Consider the following 7,325-nt stretch of genomic DNA (forward strand, 5'->3'; position numbering starts at 1 on the left):
GCCAACCCACCACATTTTCTCTCCCCTGTGCAACTTCTGTTAATTTGATTAATACATTGTTCGCATTTTTTATTGCAGAGACCAAAATGGCTGGAGAAGGAGATGTGCCTGACAATGAAACAGAGGTTCCCATTTTTTTTCTTTTTGCCCTATTACCACTTTAATTTTTTGGGTTTTATCCTCTGACCATTTTTATTATGCCCTTTTCTTTTACCCTCTTAACATCCCAATGTTTTTGTTCATTGTAGGGTTCTGCCAATCCGATCTCACGATGGCACTCAAAAAGGGCTGCTAAGCGGCAGCCGCATGGCGATGATAAGGACGGGGATGGAGAGGATGACGATGTGAGTGGAGAACAGCAGTCCTTTGGAATTTATTTTCCTTCATTTTTCTTTTGTTCTTTAGGTTTTTTATATGGCACACATACATGTTTAATTTTTTCTCAACCCCTTATGCTTGTTAATTTTTTCCTTACACAACTTTAGGGTGGCGAAAGATTCCTCTTAGTAAAACTGCAGAGAAGAAAGGTGCGCATGAAGGCAGTATCCAAAGGGGTAGATGCCACATCTTCTGCAGCAGCCGCTGAGGTAACATAAAATTCCATCAGGAATATTTTTTACTCCACATACAGGCAGCCAAGTGTATTAATTTTCATGCATAGTTGCAGAAGGACTAATTAAGCATTGGCATGCTCAACTTTCTTAGTTGCTCAACGTTGCCATCTTCAAGTTTTTTAGAATTGTCCCAAGAGTATGTAACGACTTGGCATCCTCAGGCTTTCTAGTTGCACAATAGTATCTAATTAGTTGGCAACCTCTGTAATTCTAGTTGGACAACATTATACAACTAATTGACATCCTTGGCTTCTCTAGTTGCACAAGACTCAGATTAGTCTCATCTTAAAAAAATTGAGGATTGCCCAACAGTATCTAATGACTTGGCACCCTCAGGCTTTCTAGTTGCATAAGAGTATCTATTTAGTTGGCACCCTCTGCAATTCTAGTTGGACAACATTATCCAAGTAGTTGACATCCTCAGCCTCTCTAGTTGCACAAGAATATCTCATTAGTTAGCATCATCAGCATATCTAGTCGCACAAGAATATCTCATTAGTTGTCATCACCAGCATTTCTAGTTGCAGAACAAACAGGATATCAAGTTGCCATCCTCAACTTTTTAATCTAGTTTTCCAGAGAACAAATATTTGTATGTAATGATAACTAATCACCTCTGCCTTTTTTTGCGAACCCCAAGATATTTTCAACGGAATGAGAGAAATGAAGCAGATAATGTTGACATCCTCAGCCATTCTAGTTGCACAACAGTATATAATTTAGTCTCATCTCCAAAAAATTTGAGGGTTGCCCAAGAGTATCTTTGGCACCCTCAGACTTTATACTTGCACAGTAGTATCCAATTAATTGGCATCCTCGACAATTCTAGTTGCACAATACTTTTCTAACTAGTTGACATACTCAAGACTTTTTCTAGTTGCACAAGAGTATGTATTTAGTTGGCATCCTTAGCATTTCTAGTTGCACAGTAAACAAAATACTGTGTTGGCATCCTCAACTTTTTTAATCCAGATTTCTAAAGAACAACAAAAAAATTATGCAGTGTTAACTAATCACCTTTTTTCACCTTCATGATATTGTGCAGGGGGGTGAGGGTAATGAAGAAGATAATGCAGAACGACAGTCACAAGCTGGTAGGATAAGGGCATCTCCTGGGAGGTTGGTGAAGTTGAACAATAAGTTGAGCCCATTACAAAAGTCCCCCCCTCTGCCACAAGCTGTTTGGAGGCCTGGATTTATGTTTTAGTAGCACACATTTACAACAAAAGTTGGCTTTAGATTCATGTTTAGTTGCACAAATATGTGTTTTTTTGCACAGACTACAGACATCCATGTTTGTGTGTGTTGATTGCACACATTTACAGCAAAAGCTGGCTTTTGGATCCATGGTTAGTTTGCACATCTCTTTTCTAGTCTTGGCTGTTTGGTTGCACACATAGAAGGAAAAGTTGGTTTTGGATCCATGTTTTAGTTGGCACAAATATAGCCTTCTATTTGCACACATGGCATAAAAAGGTTTCTTTTGGAACCCATGTTTTTTTAGTTGCGTAAATATGTGCTTCTTTCTGCACAAACAGTACATCCAGTCCATATTTTTTAGTGTTTGGTTGTTTGGTTGCACACATTGCATAAAAAGTTGGCATTGTTGGAACTGTGATTAGTTGCACAAACAGGAACATCCAGTCCATGTTTCTAGTTTGGGCTATCTGCAAAACTATTCCCTTGTGTCTATTTGCACACATCTAGGCAAAAGTTGGTTTCACTACAGGGTCTAGTTGCACACAGCGGCCGCAAAACAGTAGCCATGGTGTTAATTTTTCTAAATACTATTGGTGTCTTGTACCAAATTAGTTGTCTTATATTTGTCTAAATAAAAATGCACCTAACACTAAAATGTGTCTAAAAAAATCAGTATCTTAGACAAATAATTACATGATGGCAGCTAATAGCATGTGGAGCTGCAGCGAAGGTCAAAACCAACACACGCATGCAAAAAGGAATCAAAAGCTATGGCAGCAAGGGGACCACACCCGTGTGTCAGGTCGGACATGGAAGAAAGGGCATGGAAAACCAGGGACCAATACGCACCCCACCACAAATCGTGATTAGGAAATCTGACTGCCCAGCATTCCCCACCACAAACAGGGTCTAGTTGCTGGCGGCCGCTCGCGAGCGCTATCGAGCCAACGAAATTTGCAGTCGGAAGGAGGCCTTCATTTCTGGGAACGGGGGACAAGAATTTTCCTTTTCTGGCCGGCCGCTCGCTACCGCTAGCGAGCCAACGGCCGCCAGCCAGACACATCCAAGATTTTGGGCACCAGTTCTTACATCATCCGTTAAAGCAACAACAACCATGGTGCCAAAAACCTTCTCTCTCCTGCCATATAATCGTTTTTACGGGACCAAGTTTTACATTATTTATTGGAGATGCTGTTACATTCGCAACTTGTTTTTTTTACTGAATATCTTCATTACTGCATATGTCATTTGTTAAATTTTTTTTCTGCTTTTGTATACATAGTATTTTTGGTCAGTTTTTCATTTTTTTAATAATTTAAGCAAGGAGAATTATTTTGGGCCAGGAGGCCCAGAAAAGACCTTGCTAGGCCGATCCATCACGTATACGTGATAGACTGGACCAAGCTATGACGCGTATGGGATTCTCAAAGAAAAAAAAGCTATGACGCGTACGTAAGCTTTGTCGATTCCGGATCCGACTCGCGCCCAGCCACGCCGTGATTATATATACCACAGTATACGCCTGCCTTGTGCTGCATCGCCACGACCAGACTCGAGCGGAGTTCCAAGCAGCAGTAACCAAGGAGAGAACGTACGCTCGGACCGGGTCGACCGAAGCTAGCATGGAGAGGGAGCGCCTGCTGGCCGCAATGGAGGAGTGCGTCGAGGCACGGCGCTGTCTCGCCGGGATTAGGTTCCGGCTGGCCGAGCTCTGGACCGTCGCCGACGAGCTGGAGCGAGACGCGATGGCCGACGAGCGGCCCTTCCACGACGTCCCGCCTCGCCTCCGGGATCTACAACTACGGACAGAGGACGTCTCCGACACGCTGCAGGATCTCCAGCCGTCCATCGACCGCATCTTCGCCCTGCGCAAAGCGTGCAGGGAGGAGGAGAATTCCCTGGCGTCGCCCAACGCCCGCGCCGCCACCTGATCGATCGATGGATTCCCGCATGTTTTGGGTGCCGTGTGCCCGCCGTTTATTTGGATCGTGAATTCGTGATGGTGTGTGTGAATTGTTCAGCGTGTAAGCCAACGTTGTAACGTGTTCTCCCGTATCTGCCTCTTATTACATCATACGTAGTGTTGTATTCTGATTGATAGATTTGTCCATGGGGAGCCTAGCTCCAAGTGAATAGATATGGTTCCGTTTAAGAAAGATGGGAGCGCGTGCTCCTGCCACGGGAAAAATATTTCAAAGTTTGAAAAAAATCCAAACAAAAATTTGGCACATCCATCTCAACATTATATGTGTGCACATCAAGTTTAAGAGAAAACCAATATTTTTTGTGGCTTGTCTAAAAAAAACACAAAGATGTCTTGTGAAAAACATTTTTTAACACCAGACTTTGTCTTTTTCACATGCGACACATAACTTATCAGTTTTTCACGAAACAACTTTGTGAGCATGTATAATATCTAGATGTACGCGATAAATCTTTGTTTGGATTTTTTGACATCTCAAAATACGTTTAAAATATGTCGCCACCTCTCACAAGCCAGCACGGACTTCGTCGGCGGGGCGATGGCGGCTTTGTGGTGTCGCCCTACGTGGTGTCGTTGGCAGTGGAATGTAGCCCTTCCTACCGCGTGGTGGACTCCGGCGGCAGACTAGGTGGAGGTTATCAAGTGAGGCGGGGCTCTAGGTGGACTCCAGATTTGACGCGGTAGAGGCGCAGGTGGTGGGCAACGACAAGATGACCTCGGAACTGATGTGGCTGGGCTTGGCGGCTTTGGTGTTGGCTGGTGTGGCGACGGCCACATCCCTGGCATCTCCTTCGTCGGCATCAGCGGGAGGTGGCTGTAACGTCCCGGATACAACTTTCCATATTCGTAACTCCAACTCTTGCCTTTTCCGGAGATGCGATATGATATTTCCTTCGTGGTTGGGTTTTTGTATGTTGTTTTGCATTTTGTTCTTGTTATGCATCTCGTCTCATGTCATCATTCGCATTGCATCGGCATCGTTTTCTTAAAACTTGCGTTCGCTCGTAGTTGCCGCTTCTTCCTTGTCCTGCTGACCCCTCTCAGATCAACCGGACCGCTCTCTTCTCTCTGTTTTCTGAGCCCATCAAAACCCTTTGTCTCCATGGCGTTTTGTCAAACCCCTCGTCCGAAACCTGCTCCGAACCCGATCTGCTCAGTCGTCACCGTTGGATTCAGATGATCCCCAAACATCCCGAAAGCATCCGCGTTTTCTTATTTGGACTTTCTAAGCCTATTTTTCTCGGACCGTCTGATTTCGATCCGAGGGTCGAGATAACCCCTATCCTAATCCTACTTGCTATATATATAGGTCCAACCCTAGAAGCTAGGCAGCTCGTCACATCCTTCCCATTTCGCCGCCGCCACCTCGTTTTCCTCGGGATCCCTCCCGATCCAGCCGGCCCGACCATCTTCCTTGTTTTTAGTGCTGCCCAATCCATCGATCCACCCAACCAGCAGCTCCTTCTCGTCCCCGTACTCTCTCCCTCGATTTCACCACCGCAGTCGCGTCTCCCGCTCCCTCCTCGATCCAGATCAAGAGGAGCTCGACCCCGAGCCTCCCATCAACCTCCTCCTTGCCGGTGATTTCCCCGCCGGAGGTTCCAACCAGCAGCAGCAGCGACCAGGCCAGTCCCGTCGCTCCGTGCCTTCCCTTTTCTCTCGTGCTTCTCCATCGTCTCACCCCTCTGTCTCTCTCACCTCGTTCTAGCAGGAGCGCCGCCGCCCTCGACCCGTCTCCATCCGGCCGACAACGAGCAGTAGCTCGCCGGAGTTGAGCTCCACCAGATCCGTCTCCTCTGCTTCGTCCCGCGCGCACGAGCCCAACGGGAGAGGAGCTCCTCAACGCCGTGCTCCTCCCCGTCGCGTCGCCCGCCGGATCCGCCGCGCCCGCTGGCCCCTTGCCCCTGCATCGCGCTTCTGCCTCGCCCTGCGTCGCCAGCAGCAAGCTCCGCCGCGCCGACCTCTGCTTCCCCTGCATCGAGCAGTCCCTGTTTCAGGGAGGGCGTGGTCGCCCGATGCCTGTTGACCACGCCTAGGTCAGCAGCCTCCAAGGCCCAGCCGCAAGTACGCCCGAGGCCCAGATCTGCACCGCATGGGCCTCCTCCTCACCGACTGGGCCGAGCCCATGGGTGAGCAGCCCCTCTAGCCACTCTCCTGTCCTGTGCAGCCCCTTAGCAGATGCGGCCCATATCATGTTTTTTTTCAGTTCGGTGATTTTGCTATTTATCTAGTAAATTACTGTTTTACAGAAAAGACCCTCATGTTCATGCATTTATATCTCTCAAACCGTGCATCAGATTAAAATGTTTTAAATATGTAAAATGCTTAGAATTTTGTGTAGATTAATAATATGCCACTTTCATCCATGTTTAAAATGTTTAAATTGATGTTTGCATTAATTTGCTTAAATGCCATGCTAAAATGCTTTATTTCATAATTAATTAACCGTAGCTCCAATTTTAATAAACTTTATATGTAAATGGGGTGGAAAAACGCCTAGATTAACATGGTGCACTTTGTTTTACTGTTTAACAACTCTAAAATTGTGTTTAGGGCAGAACAGTACCAAATTCATAATTTGCATATGGAGATTTCCCGGAATTGTTGTTTGTTGTTCTGGCCTCATTTAAACTTGCCTAAATAGTTAGATTACTAATGTTCCACCTCTTGCCATGTTTAACAACATTTAATATTGTTGTGTACCTAAACGAGAGCGAACTAAATAACTCGGATGTGGTGTTTCGTCAATATGCAACTCGTTGCATATTGAGCTCCACTTAACTTGTAGTATTGTTTGTTGCATTTTGCCATGCCATGCCTCTTTAAACCGGACATGCATCATACTTGACTGTGCATCATGCCATGTTTATGCTTGTGCATTTACCATGTTGTTTCTTTCTTTCCGGTGTTGCTTCTTAGTTCCGGTAATGTTGCGATTGTGAGGATTCGTTCGACTACTCCCGTTCGTCTTCTTCATGGACTCGTTCTTCTTCCTAGCGGGATTGCAGGCAAGATGACCGTCACCCTGGATCTCACTACTATCTTTGCTATGCTAGTTGCTTCGTTCTATCGCTATGCTGCGCTATCTATCACTTGTTCGTCAAGCCTCCCTATTTGCCATGTCAGCCTCTAACCTTTTCACCCTTCCTAGCAAACCATTGCTTGGCTATGTTACCGCTTTTGCTCAGCCCCTCTTATAGCGTTGTTAGTTGCAGGTGAAGTTGAAGATTGCTCAATGGTGGACATGATTATGTTTGGGATATCACAATATCTCTTATATTATTAATGCATCTATATACTTGGTAAAGGGTGGAAGACTCGGCCTTATGCCTGGTGTTTTGTTCCACTCTTGCCGCCCTAGTTTCTGTCATACCGGTGTTATGTTCCCGGATTTTGCGTTCCTTACGCGGTTGGGTGATTTATGGGACCCCCTTGACAGTTTGCTTTGAATAAAACTCCTCCAGCAAGGCCCAACCTTGGTTTTACCATTTGCCTACCTAAGCCTTTTTCCCTTGGGTTCTGCAGAC

At 45.7% G+C, this 7,325-nt stretch overlaps 1 long non-coding RNA gene across 1 annotated transcript; it reads left to right on the forward strand.

Annotated features, from left to right (window-relative positions):
* The first annotated feature begins 273 nt into the window (after positions 1 to 273).
* On the forward strand, positions 274 to 1,774 carry LOC119336800. Its single transcript, XR_005162842.1, has 3 exons — positions 274 to 344; positions 486 to 587; positions 1,660 to 1,774. It is a non-coding gene; the product is annotated as an uncharacterized LOC119336800 (long non-coding RNA).
* Positions 1,775 to 7,325: the final 5,551 nt, after the last annotated feature.

Source organism: Triticum dicoccoides, chromosome 7B (assembly GCF_002162155.2).
Source record: "Triticum dicoccoides isolate Atlit2015 ecotype Zavitan chromosome 7B, WEW_v2.0, whole genome shotgun sequence".
Lineage (NCBI taxonomy): Eukaryota > Viridiplantae > Streptophyta > Magnoliopsida > Poales > Poaceae > Triticum > Triticum dicoccoides.